We start from the raw sequence: 23,818 nt of genomic DNA on the forward strand, positions 1-23,818 counted from the left end.
AACTGTAATTCTCCAATCTCGCCCACAGCAGTAATTCTCCAACCTCACCCACCGCTGTAATTCTCCAACCTCACCCACAGCTGGAATTCTGAAACCTCGCCCACAGCTGTAATTCTCCAACCTCACCCACAGCTGTGATTCTCCAACCTCGCCCAAGGCTGTACTTCTCCAAATACGCCCACAGCTCTAATTCTCCAACCTCACCCACAGCAGTAACTCTCCAACCTCGCCCAAGACTGTAATTCTCCAACCTCACCCACATTTGTAATTCTCCAACCACACCCGTGGCTGTAATTCTCCAACCTCACGCACAACAGTAATTCTCCAACCTCGCCCACAGCTGGAATTCTCCAACCTCACCCACAACAGTAATTCTCCAACCTCGCCCACAGCTGTAATTCTCCAACCTCACCCACAGCTGTAATTCTCCAACTCGCCCATAGCTGTAATTCTCCATCCTCACCCACAGCTGTAATTCTCCAACCGCCCCCACAGCTGTAACTCTCCATCCACACCCACAGCTGTAATTCTCCAACTTTGCCAACAGCTGTAATTCTCCAACCACACCCATGACTAATTCTCCAACCTCACCCACAGCTGTAATTCTCCAACCTCGCCCGTGGCTGTCATTCTCCAACCTCACCCACAGGTGTAATTCACCAAACTCACCCACAGCTGTACTTCTCCGACCTCACCCACAGCTGTAATTCTCCAACCTTGCCCATGGCTGTAATTCACCAACCTCACCCACAGCTCTCATTCTGCAACCTCGCCCGCATCTGTAATTCTCCATCCTCACCCACAGCTGTAATTCTCCAACCTCACCCATGGCTGTAATTCTCCAACCTCGCCCGCATCTGTAATTCTCCAACCTCGCCCACAGGTGTAATTCACCAAACTCACCCACAGCTGTACTTCTCCGACCTCACCCACAGCTGTAATTCTCCAACCTTGCCCATGGCTGTAATTCACCAACCTCACCCACAGCTCTCATTCTGCAACCTCGCCCGCATCTGTAATTCTCCATCCTCACCCACAGCTGTAATTCTCCAACCTCACCCATGGCTGTAATTCTCCAACCTCGCCCGCATCTGTAATTCTCCAACCTCGCCCACAGCTGTAATTCTCCAATCTCGCCCACAGCTGTAATTCTCCAACCTCGCCCGCAGCTGTAATTCTCCAATCTCGCCCACAGCAGTAATTCTCCAACCTCTCCCACAGCTGGAATTCTGAAACCTCGCCCACAACTGGAATTCTCCAACCTCACCCACAGCTCTAATTCTCCAACCTCACCCACCGCAGTAACTCTCCAACCTCGCCCAAGACTGTAATTCTCCAACCTCACCCACATTTGTAATTCTCCAACCACACCCGTGCCTGTAATTCTCCAACCTCACCCACAACAGTAACTCTCCAACCTCGCCCAAAGCTGTAATTCTCCAACATCGCCCACAGCTGGAATTCTCCAACCTCACCCACAACAGTAATTCCTCAACCTCGCCCACAACAGTAATTCTCCAACCTCGCCCACAGCTGGAATTCTCCAACATCGCCCACAGCTGGAATTCTCCAACATCACCCACAGCTGTAATTCTCCAACTTCACCCACAACAGTAATTCTCCAACCTCGCCCACAGCTGTAATTCTCCAACCTCACCCACAGCTGTAATTCAACAACCTCACCCACAGCTCTAATTCTCCAACTTCACCCACAACAGTAATTCTCCAACTCGCCCATAGCTGTAATTCTCCATCCTCACCCACAGCTGTAATTCTCCAACCGCCCCCACAGCTGTAACTCTCCATCCTCACCCACATCTGTAATTCTCCAACTTTGCCAACAGCTGTAATTCTCCAACCTCACCCATGACTAATTCTCCAACCTCACCCACAGCTGTAATTCTCCAACCTCGCCCGTGGCTGTCATTCTCCAACCTCACCCACAGGTGTAATTCACCAAACTCACCCACAGCTGTACTTCTCCGACCTCACCCACAGCTGTAATTCTCCAGCCTTGCCCATGGCTGTAATTCACCAACCTCACCCACAGCTCTCATTCTGCAACCTCGCCCGCATCTGTAATTCTCCATCCTCACCCACAGCTGTAATTCTCCAACCTTGCCCATGGCTGTAATTCACCAACCTCACCCACAGCTCTCATTCTGCAACCTCGCCCACAGCTCTAATTCTCCAACCTCACCCACAGCTGTAATTCTCCAACCACACCCACAGCTGTAATTCTCCAAACTCACCCACAGCTGTAATTCTCCAACCTCACACACAGCTGGAATTCTCCAACCTCACCCACAGCTGGAATTCTCCAACCTCACTCACAGTTGTAATTCTCCATCCTCACCCACAGCTGTAATTCTCCAACCTCGCCCACAGCTGTAATTCTCCAACCTCGCCCACAGCTGTAATTCTCCATCCTCACCCACAGCTGTAATTCTCCAACCTCGCCCGCAACTGTAATTCTCCAACCTCGCCCGCAGCTGTAATTCTCCAACCTCGCCCACAGCTGTAATTCTCCAATCTCGCCCACAGCTGTAATTCTCCAATCTCGCCCACAGCTGTAATTCTCCAATCTCGCCCACAGCAGTAATTCTCCAACCTCACCCACAGCTGTAATTCTCCAACCTCACCCACAGCTGGAATTCTGAAACCTCGCCCACAACTGGAATTCTCCAACCTCACCCACAGCTCTAATTCTCCAACCTCACCCACAGCAGTAACTCTCCAACCTCGCCCAAGACTGTAATTCTCCAACCTCACCCACATTTGTAATTCTCCAACCACACCCGTGCCTGTAATTCTCCAACCTCACGCACAACAGTAATTCTCCAACCTCGCCCAAAGCTGTAATTCTCCAACATCGCCCACAGCTGGAATTCTCCAACCTCACGCACAACAGTAATTCTCCAACCTCGCCCACAACAGTAATTCTCCAACCTCGCCCACAGCTGGAATTCTCCAACTTCACCCACAACAGTAATGCTCCAACCTCACCCACAGCTGTAATTCTCCAACATCGCCCACAGCTGGAATTCTGCAACCTCGCCCAGAACAGTAATTCTCCAACCTCACCCACAGCTATGATTCTCCAAACTCACCCGTGGCTGTAATTCTCCAACCTCACCCACAGCTGAAATTCTCCAACTCGCCCATAGCTGTAATTCTCCATCCGCACCCACAGCTGTAATTTTCCAACCGCCCCCACAGCTGTAATTCTCCAACTTTGCCAACAGCTCTAATGCTCCAACCTCACCCACAGGTGTAATTCACCAAACTCACCCACAGCTGTAATTCTCCAACCTTGCCCATGGCTGTAATTCACCAACCTCACCCACAGCTGTAATTCTCCAACCACACCCACAGCTGTAATTCTCCAACCTCACCCACAGCTGTAATTCTCCAACCTAACCCACAGCTGTAACTCTCCAATCTCGCCCACAGCTGTAATTCTCCAACCTCACACACAGCTGTAATTCTCCAACCTCGCCCGTGGCTGTATTCCCCCAACATGACCCAAAGATGTAATTCTCCAATCTCACCCACAGCGTAATTCTACAACCTCGCCCAAGGTTGTAACTCTCCAACCTAACCCACAGCTGTAATTCTCCAACATCACCCACAGCTGTAATTCTCCAACCTAACCCACAGCTGTAATTCTCCAACCTCACCCACAGCTGTAATTCTCCAACATCACCCACAGCTGTAATTCTCCAACCTCACCCACAGCTGTAATTCTCCAACATCACCCAAAGCTGTAATTCTCCAATCTCGCCCACAGCGTAATTCTACAACCTCGCCCAAGGTTGTAACTCTCCAACCTAACCCACAGCTGTAATTCTCCAACATCACCCACAGCTGTAATTCTCCAACCTAACCCACAGCTGTAATTCTCCAACCTAACCCACAGCTGTAATTCTCCAACCTCACCCACAGCTGTAATTCTCCAACATCACCCACAGCTGTAATTCTCCAACCTCACCCACAGCTGTAATTCTGCAACCTCACCCACAGGTGTAATTCACCAACCTCACCCACAGCTGTAATGCTCCAACCTCGCACACAGCTGTAATTCTCCAACCTCCCCCACAGCTGTAATTCTCCAACGTCACCTACAGCTGTAATTCTCCAACCTCACCCACAGCTGTAATTCTCCAACCTCACCCACAGCTGTAATTCGCCAACCTCACCCACAGCTGTAATTCTCCAACCTCGCCCACAGCTGTAATTCTCCAACCTCACCCACAGCTGTAATTCTCCAACATCACCCACAGCTGTAATTCTCCAACCTAACCCACAGCTGTAATTCTCCAACCTCACCCACAGCTGTAATTCTCCAACCTCACCCACAGCTGTAATTCTCCAACCTCTCCCACAGCTGTAATTCTCCAACCTCACCCACAGCTGTAATTCTCCAACGTCGCCCACAGCTGTAATTCTCCAACCTAACCCACAGCTGTAATTCTCCAACCTCGCCCACAGCTGTAATTCTCCAACCTCGCCCACAGCTGTAATTCTCCAACCTCGCCCGCAACTGTAATTCTCCAATCTCGCCCACAGCAGTAATTCTCCAACCTCACCCACCGCTGTAATTCTCCAACCTCACCCACAGCTGGAATTCTGAAACCTCGCCCACAGCTGTAATTCTCCAACCTCACCCACAGCTGTGATTCTCCAACCTCGCCCAAGGCTGTACTTCTCCAAATACGCCCACAGCTCTAATTCTCCAACCTCACCCACAGCAGTAACTCTCCAACCTCGCCCAAGACTGTAATTCTCCAACCTCACCCACATTTGTAATTCTCCAACCACACCCGTGGCTGTAATTCTCCAACCTCACGCACAACAGTAATTCTCCAACCTCGCCCACAGCTGGAATTCTCCAACCTCACCCACAACAGTAATTCTCCAACCTCGCCCACAGCTGTAATTCTCCAACCTCACCCACAGCTGTAATTCTCCAACTCGCCCATAGCTGTAATTCTCCATCCTCACCCACAGCTGTAATTCTCCAACCGCCCCCACAGCTGTAACTCTCCATCCACACCCACAGCTGTAATTCTCCAACTTTGCCAACAGCTGTAATTCTCCAACCACACCCATGACTAATTCTCCAACCTCACCCACAGCTGTAATTCTCCAACCTCGCCCGTGGCTGTCATTCTCCAACCTCACCCACAGGTGTAATTCACCAAACTCACCCACAGCTGTACTTCTCCGACCTCACCCACAGCTGTAATTCTCCAACCTTGCCCATGGCTGTAATTCACCAACCTCACCCACAGCTCTCATTCTGCAACCTCGCCCGCATCTGTAATTCTCCATCCTCACCCACAGCTGTAATTCTCCAACCTCACCCATGGCTGTAATTCTCCAACCTCGCCCGCATCTGTAATTCTCCAACCTCGCCCACAGGTGTAATTCACCAAACTCACCCACAGCTGTACTTCTCCGACCTCACCCACAGCTGTAATTCTCCAACCTTGCCCATGGCTGTAATTCACCAACCTCACCCACAGCTCTCATTCTGCAACCTCGCCCGCATCTGTAATTCTCCATCCTCACCCACAGCTGTAATTCTCCAACCTCACCCATGGCTGTAATTCTCCAACCTCGCCCGCATCTGTAATTCTCCAACCTCGCCCACAGCTGTAATTCTCCAATCTCGCCCACAGCTGTAATTCTCCAACCTCGCCCGCAGCTGTAATTCTCCAATCTCGCCCACAGCAGTAATTCTCCAACCTCTCCCACAGCTGGAATTCTGAAACCTCGCCCACAACTGGAATTCTCCAACCTCACCCGCAGCTCTAATTCTCCAACCTCACCCACCGCAGTAACTCTCCAACCTCGCCCAAGACTGTAATTCTCCAACCTCACCCACATTTGTAATTCTCCAACCACACCCGTGCCTGTAATTCTCCAACCTGACCCACAACAGTAACTCTCCAACCTCGCCCAAAGCTGTAATTCTCCAACATCGCCCACAGCTGGAATTCTCCAACCTCACCCACAACAGTAATTCCTCAACCTCGCCCACAACAGTAATTCTCCAACCTCGCCCACAGCTGGAATTCTCCAACATCGCCCACAGCTGGAATTCTCCAACATCACCCACAGCTGTAATTCTCCAACTTCACCCACAACAGTAATTCTCCAACCTCGCCCACAGCTGTAATTCTCCAACCTCACCCACAGCTGAAATTCTCCAACTCGCCCATAGCTGTAATTCTCCATCCTCACCCACAGCTGTAATTCTCCAACCGCCCCCACAGCTGTAACTCTCCATCCTCACCCACATCTGTAATTCTCCAACTTTGCCAACAGCTGTAATTCTCCAACCTCACCCATGACTAATTCTCCAACCTCACCCACAGCTGTAATTCTCCAACCTCGCCCGTGGCTGTCATTCTCCAACCTCACCCACAGGTGTAATTCACCAAACTCACCCACAGCTGTACTTCTCCGACCTCACCCACAGCTGTAATTCTCCAGCCTTGCCCATGGCTGTAATTCACCAACCTCACCCACAGCTCTCATTCTGCAACCTCGCCCGCATCTGTAATTCTCCATCCTCACCCACAGCTGTAATTCTCCAACCTTGCCCATGGCTGTAATTCACCAACCTCACCCACAGCTCTCATTCTGCAACCTCGCCCACAGCTCTAATTCTCCAACCTCACCCACAGCTGTAATTCTCCAACCACACCCACAGCTGTAATTCTCCAAACTCACCCACAGCTGTAATTCTCCAACCTCACACACAGCTGGAATTCTCCAACCTCACCCACAGCTGGAATTCTCCAACCTCACTCACAGTTGTAATTCTCCATCCTCACCCACAGCTGTAATTCTCCAACCTCGCCCACAGCTGTAATTCTCCAACCTCGCCCACAGCTGTAATTCTCCATCCTCACCCACAGCTGTAATTCTCCAACCTCGCCCGCAACTGTAATTCTCCAACCTCGCCCGCAGCTGTAATTCTCCAACCTCGCCCACAGCTGTAATTCTCCAATCTCGCCCACAGCTGTAATTCTCCAATCTCGCCCACAGCTGTAATTCTCCAATCTCGCCCACAGCAGTAATTCTCCAACCTCACCCACAGCTGTAATTCTCCAACCTCACCCACAGCTGGAATTCTGAAACCTCGCCCACAACTGGAATTCTCCAACCTCACCCACAGCTCTAATTCTCCAACCTCACCCACAGCAGTAACTCTCCAACCTCGCCCAAGACTGTAATTCTCCAACCTCACCCACATTTGTAATTCTCCAACCACACCCGTGCCTGTAATTCTCCAACCTCACGCACAACAGTAATTCTCCAACCTCGCCCAAAGCTGTAATTCTCCAACATCGCCCACAGCTGGAATTCTCCAACCTCACGCACAACAGTAATTCTCCAACCTCGCCCACAACAGTAATTCTCCAACCTCGCCCACAGCTGGAATTCTCCAACTTCACCCACAACAGTAATGCTCCAACCTCACCCACAGCTGTAATTCTCCAACATCGCCCACAGCTGGAATTCTGCAACCTCGCCCAGAACAGTAATTCTCCAACCTCACCCACAGCTATGATTCTCCAAACTCACCCGTGGCTGTAATTCTCCAACCTCACCCACAGCTGAAATTCTCCAACTCGCCCATAGCTGTAATTCTCCATCCGCACCCACAGCTGTAATTCTCCAACCGCCCCCACAGCTGTAATTCTCCAACTTTGCCAACAGCTCTAATGCTCCAACCTCACCCACAGGTGTAATTCACCAAACTCACCCACAGCTGTAATTCTCCAACCTTGCCCATGGCTGTAATTCACCAACCTCACCCACAGCTGTAATTCTCCAACCACACCCACAGCTGTAATTCTCCAACCTCACCCACAGCTGTAATTCTCCAACCTAACCCACAGCTGTAACTCTCCAATCTCGCCCACAGCTGTAATTCTCCAACCTCACCCACAGCTGTAATTCTCCAACCTCACCCACAGCTGTAAATCTCCAACCTCACCCACAGCTGTAAATCTCCAACTCGCCCACAGCTGCAATTCTCCAACCTCAACCACAGCTGTAATTCTCCAACTTGCCCACAGCTGTAATTCTCCAACCTCACCCACAGCTGTAATTCTCCAACCGCACCCACAGCTGTAATTCTCCAACCTCACCCACAGCTGTAATTCTCCAACCTCCCCCACAGCTGTAACTCTCCATCCTCACCCACAGCTGTAATTCTCCAACTTTGCCAACAGCTGTGATTCTCCAACCTCACCCATGACTAATTCTCCAACCTCGCCCACAGCTGTAATTCCCCAACCTCACCCATAGCTGTAATTCTCCAACCTCGCCCACAGCTGTAATTGTCCAACCTCACCCACAGCTGTAACTCTCCAACCTCACCCACAGCTGCAATTCGCCAACCTTGCACACACCTGTAATTCTCCAACCTCACCTACAGCTGTAACTCTCCATCCTCACCCACAGCTGTAATTCTCCAACTTTGCCAACAGCTGTGATTCTCCAACCTCACCCACAGCTGTAATTCTCCAACCTCACCCACACCTGTAATTCTCCAACCTCGCCCACAGCTGTAATTCTCCAAATACGCCCACAGCTCGAATTCTCCAACCTCTCCCACAGCAGTAACTCTCCAACCTCGCCCAAGACTGTAATTCTCCAACCTCACCCACATTTGTAATTCTCCAACCACACCCGTGGCTGTAATTCTCCAACCTCACCCACAACAGTAATTTTCAAACCTCGCCCACAGCTGCAATTCTCCAACATCGCCCACAGCTGGAATTCTCCAACCTCGCCCACAACAGTAATTCTCCAACCTCGCCCACAGCTGTGATTCTCCAACCTCACCCACAGCTGTAATTCTCCAACCTCACCCACAGCTGTAATTCTCCAACCTCACCCACAGCTGTAATTCTCCAACCTCACCCACAGCTGTAATTCTCCAACCTCACCCACAGCTATAATTCTCCAAACTCACCCGTGGCTGTAATTCTCCAACCTCACCCATAGCTGTAATTCTCCAACCCCGCCCGTGGCTGTCATTCTCCAACCCCGCCCACAGGTGTAATTCACCAAACTCACCCGCAGCTGTACTTCTCCGACCTCACCCACAGCTGAAATTCTCCAACCTCTCCCACAGCTGTAATTCTACATCCTCGCCCACAGCTGTAATTCTCCAACCTCACCCTTGGCTGTAATTCACCAACCTCGCCCACAGCTCTCATTCTGCAACCTCGCCCACAGCTGTAATTCTCCAACCTCACCCACAGCTGTAATTCTCCAACCTAACCCACAGCTGTAATTCTCCAACCTCACCCACGGCTGTAATTTTCCATCCTCGCCCACAGCTGAAATTCTCCAACCTCTCCCACAGCTGTAATTCTCCAACCTCACCCACAGCTCTCATTCTGCAACCTTGCCCACATCTGTAATTCTCCAACCTCACCCATGGCTGTAATTCTCCAACCCCGCCCGCATCTGTAATTCTACAACCTCACCCACAGCTGTAATTCTCCAACTCGCCCACAGCTGTAATTCTCCAAATTTGCCAACAGCTGTAATTCTCCAACCTCACCCACAGCTGTAATTCTCCAAATTTGCCAACAGCTGTGATTCTCCAGCCTCACCCACAGCTGTAATTCTCCAACCTCACCCACAGCTGTAATTCTCCAACCTCACCCACAGCTGTAATTCTCCAACCTCACCCACAGCTGTAATTCTAGAACCTCACCCACAGCTGTAATTCTCCAACCTCACCCACAGCTGTAATTCTCCAACCTCACCCACAGCTGTAATTCTCCAACCTCACCCACAGCTGTAATTCTCCAACCTCACCCACAGCTGTAATTCTCCAACCTCGCCCACAGCAGTAATTCTCCAACCGCCCCCACAGCTGTAACTCTCCATCCTCACCCACAGCTGTAATTCTCCAACTTTGCCAACAGCTGTAATTCTCCAACCTCACCCATGACTAATTCTCCAACCTCACCCACAGCTGTAATTCTGCAACCTCGCCCGTGGCTGTCATTCTCCAACCTCACCCACAGGTGTAATTCACCAAACTCACCCACAGCTGTACTTCTCTGACCTCACCCACAGCTCTCATACTGCAACCTCGCCCACAGCTCTAATTCTCCAACCTCGCCCACAGCAGTAATTCTCCAACCTCACCCACAGCTGTAATTCTCCAACCTCACCCACAGCTGGAATTCTGAAACCTCGCCCACAACTGGAATTCTCCAACCTCACCCACCGCAGTAACTCTCCAACCTCGCCCAAGACTGTAATTCTCCAACCTCACCCACATTTGTAATTCTCCAACCACACCCGTGGCTGTAATTCTCCAACCTCACCCACAACAGTAATTCTCCAACCTCGCCCAAAGCTGTAATTCTCCAACATCGCCCACAACAGAAATTCTCCAACCTCGCCCACAACAGTAATTCTCCAACCTCGCCCACAGCTGTAATTCTCCAACATCGCCCACAGCTGGAATTCTCCAACTTCACCCACAACAGTAATTCTCCAACCTCACCCACAGCTGGAATTCTCCAACCTCGCCCAGAACAGTAATTCTCCAACCTCACCCACAGCTATGATTCTCCAAACTCACCCGTGGCTGTAATTCTCCAACCTCACCCACAGCTGAAATTCTCCAACTCGCCCATAGCTGTAATTCTCCATCCTCACCCACAGCTGTAATTCTCCAACCGCCCCCACAGCTGTAACTCTCCATCCTCACCCACAGCTGTAATTCTCCAACTTTGCCAACAGCTGTAATGCTCCAACCTCACCCACAGGTGTAATTCACCAAACTCACCCACAGCTGTAATTCTCCAACCTCACACACAGCTGGAATTCGCCAACCTCACCCACAGCTGGAATTCTCCAACCTCGCCCACAGTTGTAATTCTCCAACCTCACCCACAGCTGTAATTCTCCAACCTCACCCACAGCTGTAATTCTCCAACCACACCCACAGCTGAAATTCTCCAACCTAACCCATAGCTGTAATTCTCCAATCTCGCCCACTGCTGTAATTCTCCATCCTCGCCCACAGCTGTAATTCTCCAACCTCGCCCACAGCTGCAATTCTCCAACCTCACCCACAGTTGTAATTCTCCAAACTCGCCCGCATCAGTAATTCTCCAACCTCACCCACAGCTGTAATTCTCCAACCTCGCCCACAGCAGTAATTCTCCAACCTCACCAACAGCTGTAATTCTCCAACCTCACCCAAAGCTGTAATTCTCCAACCGCACCCACAGCTGTAATTCTCCAACCTCACTCACAGCTGAAATTCTCCAACTCGCCCATAGCTGTAATTCTCCAACCTCACCCACAGCTGTAACTCACCATCCTCACCCACAGCTGTAATTCTCCAAATTTGCCAACAGCTGTGATTCTCCAACCTCACCCATGGCTAATTCTCCAACCTCACCCACAGCTGTAATTCTCCAACCTCGCCCGTGGCTGTATTCCCCCAACATGACCCAAAGCTGTAATTCTCCAATCTCGCCCACAGCGTAATTCTACAACCTCGCCCAAGGTTGTAACTCTCCAACCTAACCCACAGCTGTAATTCTCCAACATCACCCACAGCTGTAATTCTCCAACCTAACCCACAGCTGTAATTCTCCAACCTCGCCCACAGCTGTAATTCTCCAACCTCACCCACAGCTGTAATTCTCCAACATCACCCACAGCTGTAATTCTCCAACCTCACCCACAGCTGTAATTCTCCAACCTCACCCACAGCTGTAATTCTCCAACCTCACCCACAGCTGTAATTCTCCAACGTCGCCCACAGCTGTAATTCTCCAACCTAACCCACAGCTGTAATTCTCCAACCTCACCCACAGCTGTAATTCTCCAACCTCGCCCGCAGCTGTAATTCTCCAATCTCGCCCACAGCTGTAATTCTCCAACCTCGCCCGCAACTGTAATTCTCCAACCTCACCCACAGCAGTAATTCTCCAACCTCATCCACAGCTGGAATTCTGATACCTCGCCCACAGCTGTAATTCTCCAACCTAACCCACAGCTGTGATTCTCCAACCTCGCCCAAGGCTGTACTTCTCCAAATACGCCCACAGCTCTAATTCTCCAACCTCACCCACAGCAGTAATTCTCCAACCTCACCCACAGCAATAACTCTCCAACCTCGCCCAAGACTGTAATTCTCCAACCTCACCCACATTTGTAATTCTCCAACCACACCCGTGGCTGTAATTCTCCAACCTCACCCACAACAGTAATTCTCCAACCTCGCCCACAGCTGGAATTCTCCAACCTCACCCACAGCTGTAATTCTCCAACCTCACCCACAGCTGTAATTCTCCAACCTCACCCACAACAGTAATTCTCCAACCTCGCCCACAGCTGTAATTCTCCAACCTCACCCACAGCTGTAATTCTCCAACCTCACCCACAGCTGTAATTCTCCAACCTCACCCACAGCTGTAATTCTCCAACCTCACCCACAGCTGTAATTCTCCAACCTCACCCACAGCTGTAATTCTCCAACCTCACCCACAGCTGTAATTCTCCAACCTCACCCACAGCTGTAATTCTCCAACCTCACACACAGCTGGAATTCTCCAACCTCGCCCACAGCTGTAATTCTCCAACCTCACCCACAGCTGTAATTCTCCAACCTCACCCACAGCTGTAATTCTCCAACCTTGCCCATGGCTGTAATTCACCAACCTCGCCCACAGCTCTCATTCTGCAACCTCGCCCACAGCTCAAATTCACCAACCTCACCCACAGCTGTAATTCTCCAACCTCACCCACAGCTGTAATTCTCCAACCACACCCACAGCTGTAATTCTCCAACCTCACCCACAGCTGTAATTCTCCAACCTCACACACAGCTGGAATTCTCCAACCTCACCCACAGCTGGAATTCTCCAACCTCGCCCACAGTTGTAATTCTCCAACCTCACCCACAGTTGTAATTCTCCAACCTCACCCACAGCTGTAATTCTCCAACCACACCCACAGCTGTAATTCTCCAACCTCACCCACAGCTCTCATTCTGCAACCTCGCCCGCATCTGTAATTCTCCAACCTCACACACAGCTGGAATTCTCCAACCTCACCCACAGCTGGAATTCTCCAACCTCACCCACAGCTGTAATTCTCCAATCTCGCCCACAGCTGTAATTCTCCAACCTCACCCACAGCTGTAATTCTCCGACGTCGCCCAGGGCTGTAATTCACCAACCTCTCCCACAGCTGTAATTCTACATCCTCGCCCACAGCTGTAATTCTCCAACCTCACCCACAGCTCTCATTCTGCAACCTCGCCCGCATCTGTAATTCTCCAACCTCGCCCGCAGCTGTAATTCTCCAACCTCGCCCTCAGCTGTAATTCTCCAACCTCGCCCGCAGCTGTAATTCTCCAACCTCGCCCACAGCTGTAATTCTCCAATCTCGCCCACAGCAGTAATTCTCCAACCTCACCCACAGCTGGAATTCTGAAACCTCGCCCACAACTGGAATTCTCCAACCTCACCCACAGCTCTAATTCTCCAACCTCACCCACAGCAGTAACTCTCCAACCTCGCCCAAGACTGTAATTCTCCAACCTCACCCACATTTGTAATTCTCCAACCACACCCGTGCCTGTAATTCTCCAACCTCACCCACAACAGTAATTCTCCAACCTCGCCCAAAGCTGTAATTCTCCAACATCGCCCACAGCTGGAATTCTCCAACCTCACCCACAACAGTAATTCCTCAACCTCGCCCACAGCTGTAATTCTCCAACATCGCCCACAGCTGGAATTCTCCAACCTCACCCACAACAGTAATTCTCCAACCTCACCCACAGCTGTAATTCTCCAACATCGCCCACAGCTGGAATTCTCCAACCTCGCCCAGAACACTAATTCTCCAACCTCGCCCACAGCTGTAATTCTCCAACCTCACCCACAGCTGAAATTCTCCAACTCGCCCATAGCTGTAATTCTCCATCCTCACCCACAGCTGTAATTCTCCAACCGCCCCCACAGCTGTAACTCTCCATCCTCACCCACAGCTGTAATTCTCCAACTTTGCCAACAGCTGTAATGCTCCAACCTCACCCACAGGTGTAATTCACCAAACTCACCCACAGCTATAATTCTCCAACCTCACCCACAGCTGTAATTCTCCAACCTTGCCCATGGCTGTAATTCGCCAACCTCACCCACAGCTGTAATTCTCCAACCTCACCCACAGCTGTAATTCTCCAACCACACCCACAGCTGTAATTCTCCAACCTAACCCACAGCTGTAACTCTCCAATCTCGCCCACAGCTGTAATTCTCCAACCTCACCCACAGCTGTAATTCTCCAACCTCACCCACAGCTGTAAATCTCCAACCTCACCGACAGCTGTAATTCTCCAACTCGCCCACAGCTCCAATTCTCCAACCTCACCCACAGTTGTAATTCTCCAACCTCGCCCACATCTGTAAATCTCCAACATCGCCCATGGCTGTAATTCCACATTCTCGCGCACAGCTGTAACTCTCCAACCTGACCCACATCTGTAACTCTCCAATGTCGCACATGGCTGTAATTCTCCAACCTCACCCACAACTGTAATTCTCCAACCCCGCCCGCATCTTTAATTCTACAACCTCACCCACAGCTGCAATTCTCCAACCTCGCCCACAGCTGCAAATCACCAACCTCGCCCGCATCTGTAATTCTCCAACCTCACCCACAGCTGTAATGCTCCAACCTCGCCCACAGCTGTAATGCTCCAATGTCGCCCACAGCTGTAATTCTCCAATCGTGCCCATGGCTGAAATTCTCCATCCTCACCCACAGCTGTAATTCTCTAACCTCACCCACAGCTGTAATTCTCCAACCGCACCTACATCTGTAATTCTCCAACCTCGCCCACATCTGTAACTCTCCAACCTCACCCACAGCTGCAATTCACCAACCTTGCACACACCTGTAATTCTCCAACCTCACCTACAGCTGTAATTCTCCATCCTCACCCAGAGGTGTAATTCGCCAACCTCACCCACAGTTGTAACTCGCCATCCTCAACCACAGCTGTAATTCTCCAACCTCGCCCGTGGCTGTATTCCCCCAACATGACCCAAAGCTGTAATTCTCCAATCTCGCCCACAGCGTAATTCTCCAACCTCGCCCAAGCCTGTAATTCTCCAACCTCGCCCACAGGTGTAATTCTCCAAAATCACCCACAGCTTTAATTCACCAACCACACCCACAGCTTTAACTCTCCAATCGCACCCACAGCTGTAATTCTCCAATCGCACCCACAGCGTAATTCTACAACCTCGCCCAAGGCTGGAATTCTCCAACCTCACCCACAGCTGTAATTCTCCAACCTCGCCCACAGCTGTAATTCTCCGACCTCGCGCACAGCTGCAATTCTGCGACCTCGCCCACAGCTGTTATTCTCCATCCTCGCCCACAGCTGTAATTCTCCAACCTCACCCACACCTGTAATTCTCCAACCTCGCCCACAGCTGTAATTCTCCAACCTCACCCACAGCTGTAATTCTCCAACCTCGCCCACAGCTGTAATTCTCCAACCTCACCCACAGATGTAATTCTCCAACCTCACCCACAGCTGTAATTCTCCAACCTCAACCACAGCTGTAATTCTCCAACCTCGCCCGCATCTGTAATTCTCCAGCCTCACCCACAGCTGTAATTCTCCAACCTCACCCACAGCTGTAATTCTCCAACCTCACCCACAGCTGTAATTCTCCAACCTCGCCCGCATCTGTAATTCTCCAGCCTCACCCACAGCTGTAATTCTCCAACTCGCCCACAGCTGTAATTCTCCAACCTCACCCACAGCTGTAATTCTCCAACCTCCCCCACAGCTGTAACTCTCCATCCTCACCCACAGCTGTAATTCTCCAAATTTGCCAACAACTGTGATTCTTCAACCTCACCCATGACTAATTCTCGAACCTCACTCACAGCTGTAATTCTCCAATCTCGCCCTTGGCTGTAATTCTCCAACCTCACCCTTGACTAATTCTCCAACCTCGAACACAGCTGTAATTGTCCAACTTCGCCCACAGCTGAAATTCTCCAACCTCACCGACAGCTGTAATTCTCCAACCTCACCGACAGCTGTAATTCTCCAACTCGACCACAGCTGCAATTCTCCAACCTCACCCACAGTTGTAATTCTCCAACCTCGCCCACATCTGTAAATCTCCAACATCGCCCATGGCTGTAATTCCACATTCTCGCCCACAGCTGTAACTCTCCAACCTGACCCACATCTGTAACTCTCCAATGTCGCACATGGCTGTAATTCTCCAACCTCACCCACAACTGTAATTCTCCAACCCCGCCCGCATCTGTAACTCTACAACCTCACCCACAGCTGTAATTCTCCAACCTCACCCACACCTGTAATTCTCCAACCTCACCCACAGCTGTAATTCTCCAACCTCACCCACAACTGTAATTCTCCAACCCCGCCCGCATCTGTAATTCTACAACCTCACCCACAGCTGCAATTCTCCAACCTCGCCCACAGCTGCAAATCACCAACCTCGCCCGCATCTGTAATTCTCCAACCTCACCCACAGCTGTAATGCTCCAACCTCGCCCACAGCTGTAATGCTCCAACCTCGCCCACAGCTGTAATTCTCCAATCGTGCCCATGGCTGAAATTCTCCATCCTCACCCACAGCTGTAATTCTCTAACCTCACCCACAGCTGTAATTCTCCAACCGCACCCACATCTGTAATTCTCCAACCTCGCCCACATCTGTAACTCTCCAACCTCACCCACAGCTGCAATTCGCCAACCTTGCACACACCTGTAATTCTCCAACCTCACCTACAGCTGTAATTCTCCATCCTCACCCACAGATGTAATTCGCCAACCTCACCCACAGCTGTAACTCGCCATGCACAACCACAGCTGTAATTCTCCAACCTCGCCCGTGGCTATATTCCCCCAACATGACCCAAAGCTGTAATTGTCCAATCTCGCCCACAGCGTAATTCGCCAACCTCGCCCAAGCCTGTAATTCTCCAACCTCGCCCACAGGTGTAATTCTCCAAAATCACCCACAGCTCCAATTCTCCAACCTCACCCACAGCTGTAATTCTCCATCCTCGCCCACAGCTGTAATTCTCCAACCTCGCCCACAGCTGTAATTCCCCAACCTCGCCCACAGCTGTAATTCTCCAACCTCGCCCACAGCTGTAATTCTCCAACCTCACCCACAGTTGTAATTCTCCAACCTCACCCACAGCTGTAATTCTCCAACCTCACCCACAGCTGTAATTCTCCAACCTCACCCACAGCTGTAATTCTCCAACCTCACCCACAGCTGTAATTCTCCAACCTCGCTCACAGCTGTAATTCTCCAACTTCACCCACAGCTGAAATTCTCCAACCTCACCCACAGCTGTAATGCTCCAACCTCACCCGTGGCTGTAATTCACCAAACTCACCCAAAGCTGTAATTCTCCAACCTTGCCCATGACTGTAATTCACCAACCTCGCCCACAGCTCTCATTCTGCAACCTCGCCCACAGCTGTAATTCACCAACCTCACCCACAGTTGTAATTCTCCAACCTCACCCACAGCTGTAATTCTCCAACATCACCCACAGCTGTAATTCTCCAACCTCACCCACAGCTCTCATTCTGCAACCTCGCCTGCATCTGTAATTCTCCATCCTCACCCACAGCTGTAATTCTCCAACCTCACCCACAGCTGTAATTCTCCAACCTTACCCACAGCTGTGATTCTCCAACCTCGCCCGCATCTGTAATTCTCCAGCCTCACCCACAGCTGTAACTCTCCATCCTCACCCACAGCTGTAATTCTCCAAATTTGCCAACAGCTGTGATTCTCCAACCTCACCCATGACTAATTCTCCAATCTCACCCACAGCTGTAATTCTCCAATCTCACCCTTGGCTGTAATTCTCCAACCTCACCCACAGCTGTAACTCTCCATCCTCAACCACAGCTGTAATTCTCCAACCTCGCCCGTGGCTGTATTCCCCCAACATGACCCAAAGCTGTAATTCTCCAACCTCGCCCACAGCTGCAATTCTCCAACCTCGCCCACAGCTGTAATTCTCCAACCTCACCCACAGCTGTAATTCTCCAACCTCACCCACAGCTGTAATTCTCCAACCTCACCCACAGCTCTAATTCTCTAACCTCACCCACAGCTGTAATTCTCCAACCTCACCCACAGCTCTAATTCTCCATCCTCACCCACAGCTGTAATTCTCCAAATTTGCCAACAGCTGTGATTCTTCAACCTCACCCATGACTAATTCTCGAACCTCACCCACAGCTGTAATTCTCCAATCTCGCCCTTGGCTGTAATTCTCCAACCTCGAACACAGCTGTAATTGTCCAACTTCGCCCACAGCTGAAATTCTCCAACCTCACCGACAGCTGTAATTCTCCAACCTCACCCACAGTTGTAATTCTCCAATCTCGCCCACATCTGTAAATCTCCAACATCGCCCATGGCTGTAATTCCACATTCTCGCCCACAGCTGTAACTCTCCAACCTGACCCACATCTGTAACTCTCCAATGTCGCACATGGCTGTAATTCTCCAACCTCACCCACAACTGTAATTCTCCAACCTCACCCACAGCTGTAATTCTCCAACCTCACCCACAGCTGTAATTCTCCAACCGCACCCACAGCTCCAATTCTCCAACCTCACCCACAGCTGTTATTCTCCATCCTCGCCCACAGCTGTAATTCTCCAACCGCGCCCACAGCTGTAATTCTCCAACCTCACCCACAGCTGTAATTCTCCAACCTCACCCACAGCTGTAATTCTCCAACCTCACCCACAGCTGTAATTCTCCAACCTCACCCACAGCTGAAATTCTCCAACCTCGCCCACAGCTGTAATTCACCAACTTCACCCACAGCTGTAATTCTCCAACCTCACCCACAGCTGTAATTCTCCAACTTCACCCACAGCTGTAATTCTCCAACCTCACCCACAGCTGTAATGCTCCAACCTCACCCGTGGCTGTCATTCTCCAAACTCGCCCACAGCTGTAATTCTCCAACCTTGCCCATGACTGTAATTCACCAACCTCGCCCACAGCTCTCATTCTGCAAACTCGCCCACAGCTGTAATTCACCAACCACACCCACAGCTGTAATTCTCCAACCTCACCCACAGCTGTAATTCTCCAACCTAACCCACAGCTGTAATTCTCCAACCTCACCCACAGCTCTCATTCTGCAACCTCGCCCACAGCTGTAATTCACCAACCTCACCCACAGATGTAATTCTCCAACCACACCCACAGATGTAATTCTCCAACCTAACCCACAGCTCTCATTCTCCAACATTGCACACAGCTGTATTCTCCAACCTCACCCACAGCTGTAATTCTCCAACCTCACCCACAGCTGTAATTCACCAACCTCGCCCACAACTGTAATTCTCCAACCTCACCCACAGCTATAATTCTCCAACCTCACCCACAGCTGTAATTCTCCAACCTCACCCACAGCTATAATTCTCCAACCTCGCCCACAGCTGTAATTCTCCAACCTCACCCACAGCAGTAATTCTCCAACCTCGCCCACAGCTATAATTCTCCAACCTCGCCCACAGTTGTAATTCTCCAACCTCACCCACAGCATTAATTCTCCAACCTTGCCCATGGCTGTAATTCACCAACCTCACCCTCAGCTCTCATTCTGCAACCTCGCCCACAGCTGTAATTCACCAAACTCACCCACAGCTGAAATTCTCCAACCTCGCCCACAGCTCTCCATCTGCAACCTCGCCCACAGCTGTAATTCTCCAACCTCACCCACAGCTGAAATTCTCCAACCTCGCCCACAGCTGTAATTCTCCAACCTCACCCACAGCTATAATTCTCCAACCTATCCCACAGCTGTAATTCTCCAACCTCACCCACAGCAGTAATTCTCCAACCTCGCCCAAAGCTATAATTCTCCAACCTCGCCCACAGTTGTAATTTTCCAACCTCACCCACAGCTGAAATTCTCCAACCTCGCCCACAGCTGTAATTCTCCAACCTCACCCACAGCTATAATTCTCCAACCTCGCCCACAGCTGTGATTCTCCAACCTCACCCACAGCTGAAATTCTCCAACCTCGCCCACAGCTGTAATTCTCCAACCTCACCCACAGCTATAATTCTCCAACCTCACCCACAGCTGTAATTCTCCAACCTCACCCACAGCTATAATTCTCCAACCTCGCCCACAGCTGTAATTCTCCAACCTCACCCACAGCAGTAATTCTCCAACCTCGCCCACAGCTATAATTCTCCAACCTCGCCCACAGTTGTAATTCTCCAACCTCGCCCACAGCTGTAATTCTCCAACCTCACCCACAGCATTAATTCTCCAACCTTGCCCATGGCTGTAATTCACCAACCTCACCCTCAGCTCTCATTCTGCAACCTCGCCCACAGCTGTAATTCACCAAACTCACCCACAGCTGAAATTCTCCAACCTCGCCCACAGCTGAAATTCTCCAACCTCGCCCACAGCTGTAATTCTCCAACCTCACCCACAGCTGTAATTCTCCAACCTCACCGACAGCTGTAATTCTCCAACCTCACCCACAGCTGTAATTCAACAACCTCACCCACAGCTATGATTCACCAACCTCTCCCACAGCTGTAATTCACCAACCTCTCCCACAGCTGCAATTCTCCAACCTCACACACAGCTCTAATTCTCCAACCTCACCCACAGCTCTAATTCTCCAACCTCACCCACAGCTCTAATTCTCCAAACTCACACACAGCTGGAATTCTCCAACCTTGCACACAGCTGTATTCTCCAACCTCACCCACAGCTGTAATTCTCCAACCTGACCCACAGCTGTAATTCTCCAACCTCACCCACAGCTGTAATTCTCCAACCTCGCCCACAGCTGTAATTCTCCAACCTCACCCACAGCTGTGATTCTCCAACCTCGCCCACAGCTGTAATTCTCCAACCTCACCCACAGCTTTAATTCTCCAACCTCACCCACAGCTGTAATTCTCCAACCTCACCCACAGCAGTAATTCTCCAACCTTGCCCATGGCTGTAATTCTCCAACCTTGCCCATGGCTGTAATTCACCAACCTCACCCTCAGCTCTCATTCTGCAACCTCGCCCACAGCTGTAATTCACCAAACTCACCCACAGCTGAAATTCTCCAACCTCGCCCACAGCTGAAATTCTCCAACCTCGCCCACAGCTGTAATTCTCCAACCTCGCACACAGCTGTAATTCTGCAACCTCACCGACAGCTGTAATTCTCCAACCTCACCGACAGCTGTAATTCTCCAACCTCACCCACAGCTGTAACTCACCAACCTCACCCACAGCTGTAATTCACCAACCTCTCCCACAGCTGTAATTCACCAACCTCTCCCACAGCTGTAATTCTCCAACCTCACCCACAGCTGGAATTCTCCAACCTCACCCACAGCTGTAATTCTCCAACCTCACCCACAGCTGGAATTCTGAAACCTCACCCAAAGCTGTAACTCTCCAATCTCGCCCTTGGCTGTAATTCTCCAACCTCACCCATGACTAATTCTCCAACCTCGACCACAGCTGTAATTGTCCAACCTCACCCACAGCTGTAACTCTCCCACCTCACCCACAGCTGCAATTCGCCAACCTTGCACACACCTGTAATTCTCCATCCTCACCTACATCTGTCATTCTCCATCCTCACCCACAGATGTAATTCTCCAACCTCACCCACAGCTGTAATTCTCCAACCTCACCCACAGCTCTAATTCTCTAACCTCACCCACAGCTCTAATTCTCCATCCTCACCCACAGCTGTAATTCTCCAAATTTGCCAACAGCTGTGATTCTTCAACCTCACCCATGACTAATTCTCGAACCTCACCCACAGCTGTAATTCTCCAATCTCGCCCTTGGCTGTAATTCTCCAACCTCGAACACAGCTGTAATTGTCCAACTTCGCCCACAGCTGAAATTCTCCAACCTCACCGACAGCTGTAATTCTCCAACCTCACCCACAGTTGTAATTCTCCAACCTCGCCCACATCTGTAAATCTCCAACATCGCCCATGGCTGTAATTCCACATTCTCGCCCACAGCTGTAACTCTCCAACCTGACCCACATCTGTAACTCTCCAATGTCGCACATGGCTGTAATTCTCCAACCTCACCCACAACTGTAATTCTCCAACCTCACCCACAGCTGTAATTCTCCAACCTCACCCACAGCTGTAATTCTCCAACCGCACCCACAGCTCCAATTCTCCAACCTCACCCACAGCTGTAATTCTCCGACCTCGCCCACAGCTGTTATTCTCCATCCTCGCCCACAGCTGTAATTCTCCAACCGCGCCCACAGCTGTAATTCTCCAACCTCACCCACAGCTGTAATTCTCCAACCTCACCCACAGCTGTAATTCTCCAACCTCACCCACAGCTGTAATTCTCCAACCGCACCCACAGCTCCAATTCTCCAACCTCACCCACAGCTGTAATTCTCCGACCTCGCCCACAGCTGTTATTCTCCATCCTCGCCCACAGCTGTAATTCTCCAACCGCGCCCACAGCTGTAATTCTCCAACCTCACCCACAGCTGTAATTCTCCAACCCCGCCCGCACCTGTAATTCTCCAACCTCACCCACAGCTGTAATTCTCCAACCTCACCCACAGCTGAAATTCTCCAACCTCGCCCACAGCTGTAATTCACCAACTTCACCCACAGCTGTAATTCTCCAACCTCACCCACAGCTGTAATTCTCCAACTTCACCCACAGCTGTAATTCTCCAACCTCACCCACAGCTGTAATGCTCCAACCTCACCCGTGGCTGTCATTCTCCAAACTCGCCCACAGCTGTAATTCTCCAACCTTGCCCATGACTGTAATTCACCAACCTCGCCCACAGCTCTCATTCTGCAACCTCGCCCACAGCTGTAATTCACCAACCTCACCCACAGCTGTAATTCTCCAACCACACCCACAGCTGTAATTCTCCAACCTAACCCACAGCTCTCATTCTCCAACATTGCACACAGCTGTATTCTCCAACCTCACCCACAGCTGTAATTCTCCAACCTCACCCACAGCTGTAATTCACCAACCTCGCCCACAACTGTAATTCTCCAACCTCACCCACAGCTATAATTCTCCAACCTCGCCCACAGCTGTAATTCTCCAACCTCACCCACAGCTATAATTCTCCAACCTCGCCCACAGCTGTAATTCTCCAACCTCACCCACAGCTATAATTCTCCAACCTCGCCCACAGTTGTAATTCTCCAACCTCACCCACAGCATTAATTCTCCAACCTTGCCCATGGCTGTAATTCACCAACCTCACCCTCAGCTCTCATTCTGCAACCTCGCCCACAGCTGTAATTCACCAAACTCACCCACAGCTGAAATTCTCCAACCTCGCCCACAGCTCTCCATCTGCAACCTCGCCCACAGCTGTAATTCTCCAACCTCACCCACAGCTGAAATTCTCCAACCTCGCCCACAGCTGTAATTCTCCAACCTCACCCACAGCTATAATTCTCCAACCTATCCCACAGCTGTAATTCTCCAACCTCACCCACAGCAGTAATTCTCCAACCTCGCCCACAGCTATAATTCTCCAACCTCGCCCACAGTTGTAATTTTCCAACCTCACCCACAGCTGAAATTCTCCAACCTCGCCCACAGCTATAATTCTCCAACCTCACCCACAGCTATAATTCTCCAACCTCGCCCACAGCTGTGATTCTCCAACCTCACCCACAGCTGAAATTCTCCAACCTCGCCCAC

The sequence above is a fragment of the Carcharhinus amblyrhynchos genome, chromosome 6 (assembly GCF_965287045.1).
Source record: "Carcharhinus amblyrhynchos chromosome 6, sCarAmb.v2.hapA, whole genome shotgun sequence".
Taxonomy (NCBI): domain Eukaryota; kingdom Metazoa; phylum Chordata; class Chondrichthyes; order Carcharhiniformes; family Carcharhinidae; genus Carcharhinus; species Carcharhinus amblyrhynchos.